The sequence below is a fragment of the Rutidosis leptorrhynchoides genome, chromosome 10, assembly GCF_046630445.1.
Source record: "Rutidosis leptorrhynchoides isolate AG116_Rl617_1_P2 chromosome 10, CSIRO_AGI_Rlap_v1, whole genome shotgun sequence".
NCBI classification, from domain to species: Eukaryota; Viridiplantae; Streptophyta; class Magnoliopsida; order Asterales; family Asteraceae; genus Rutidosis; species Rutidosis leptorrhynchoides.
In genome coordinates this window covers 132,308,182-132,310,537 of record NC_092342.1, presented here as the reverse complement: position 1 = coordinate 132,310,537, position 2,356 = coordinate 132,308,182, and the positions used below count along the sequence as shown (strand labels likewise).

The following is a 2,356-nucleotide window of genomic DNA, read 5'->3' as shown; positions in this document are numbered from 1 at the left end:
AATTATTTTAAGCTGTTAAATTGATAGACATCCAAATTTTCTGGTTCGTAGTAATAGTTAGATTTGTTAGTGGCGAGTTGTGGGCTTCCGATTTAAAGGGTCCTGGCTACCTGCTGCATCTATTGGCTATTCGAAATGTGGGCAAAATCAGAAAAGTCTATTAATTTGATAACTTATATAATTTTTTTTTTATTTTTATAACTAATAGGATATTCAGTGAATGCACCGTGCAAAACGTTCACCACCTTTCATACGTTCACCACCTGTAACTCGATCAAGACATCTAGCCAATATTGTCGTCGTTGATTTTTCTTTAGAATCATCATCTAGTCGAACAAGTATTCCAATTCAAATTTCCGATAATCCATTTTTTGAAACCGACTTCACAATTGAGAACCCGGAGGATATTCAAGGACAATTCTAAGATCTTGAACCACTAATTATTCCTCCTGAACCACAAACCGTTAAATCAGAATCCTCTAGTGATTCGTATTCAACAATTTCAATAATGGAAGTAACTGAACCTCTATGTATGGAAGACCGAATAAGAGCCACACGCACGGGCCAAGGCCACGCCATTATTAAACCAGATATTAATGTGCCAGATTATGAAATCAAAGGACAAATCCTACTCATGGTAACTAATCAATGCCAATATAGTGGTACGCCAAAAGAAGATCCAAACGAACATCTTCGAACATTTAATAGGATTTGTATTCTATTCAAAATCAGAGAAGTTGAGGATGAATAGATCTATCTCATGTTATTCCCCTGGACTTTAAAAGGAGAAGCCAAAGATTGGTTAGAATCGTTACCTGAAGGGGCGATTGACACATGGAATGTTTTAGTTGAGAAATTTCTTAAAAGATTCTTTCCGGCATCTAAAGCCGTAAGACTTCAAGGAGAAATAGTTACGTTCACACAAAAGCCCAATGAAACATTATATGAGGCGTGGACAAGATTCAGAAAGTTGTTGAGAGGATGTCCTCAGCACGGTTTAGACACTTATCAAATAGTACAAATATTCTACCAAGGATGCGACTTTGCTACACGAAAAGACATCGACATAACAGCTGGTGGTTCCATTATGAAGAAAACCGCAACCGAAGCTTACAAAATCATTGATAACACAGCCTCCCACTCACATGAGTGGCACCAGGAAAAAGATATTTTTCGTTCATCTAAAGTGGCTAGAGCCGATTCTAGCCATGACTTTGATTTAGTTTCCGCAAAAATAGATGCTTTCGAGAGACGAATGGAAAAAATGAATAAAGATATTCACGCAATACTAATCAGTTGTGAGCAATGCGGTGGATCACACTTAACGAAAGATTGTCACATCGAGCAAACGATGGAACAACGAGAGAATGTTTCCTACATGAACCAAAGGCCGGGAAACAATTATCAAAATAATTATCAACCGCCAAGGCCAAACTTCAATCGAAATCAAAACATTCTTTACAATCCAAATGGACCCAACAATAACTCGTACAACCAACAAAGTCTGAATAACCAACCAACTCAAAACAACACTTTCAATCAACAAAGACCTAGCTTGTATAAACCACCACCACAACAAACCGAAGAGAAAAAGCCAAATCTAGAAGAAATGATGGCAAAGCTAATGGAATCTCAAACACAATTTATTACATCTCAAACCCAAACAAATGAGAGGTTTGATCAGTCATTAAGAACTCAACAAGCTTCCATTTTGAATCTAAAAAAACACGTAGGTACTCTTGCTAGCATGATGAGTGAGAGGGAACAAGGAAAGCTACCGAGTAATACTGAAGTAAATCCTCGGAATGAGAATGTTAATATGGTTTCAACAAATTCTGAAAAACCAACATCAGAAGATGGGAAGGTTTTTAATGTGAGTAACAATGAAGAAGTTACAACACCACCACCACCCGAGTATGTAAAGCCAGTGGTGGCACCATACAGACCAACCATCCCGTTTCCAAGAAAAGGAGTTGAGTATGAGCAAGTAATAGGTAATAAAGTTTGTGATACCTCTGGAAAGAAGAAGAAGAATAAGAAAGTACAAGAAATAAAAACCGTAAAGATAAACCCGGTGAAGACAGTTCCACCAAAACCTCCACCCAGGTTAGGTGATCCGGGTGAATTTATTGTTCCTTGTCTACTTAGTGATTGTGTCATGTATGATGCACTAGCAGATTTAGGTGCGAGTGTGAGTGTTATGCCTCTTTCATTATATAAGAGATTAGGAGTAGGTGAGTTAAGTCCAACAGAGATGAGTTTCCGACTCTTTGATCAAACCATTAGGCACCCAGTTGGAATCGCTGACAACCTACCCGTTCAAGTGGATAAATTAACCTTTCTAGTCGAATTCATT

General features: G+C 37.9%; 1 non-coding gene across 1 annotated transcript; it reads right to left on the bottom strand.

The window, feature by feature from the left end:
• Window positions 1–892: 892 nt before the first annotated feature.
• On the bottom strand, window positions 893–999 carry LOC139874035 (small nucleolar RNA R71). The gene has a single exon (XR_011767739.1). It is a non-coding gene; the product is annotated as a small nucleolar RNA R71 (small nucleolar RNA).
• Between the last annotated feature and the right edge of the window lie 1,357 nt (window positions 1,000–2,356).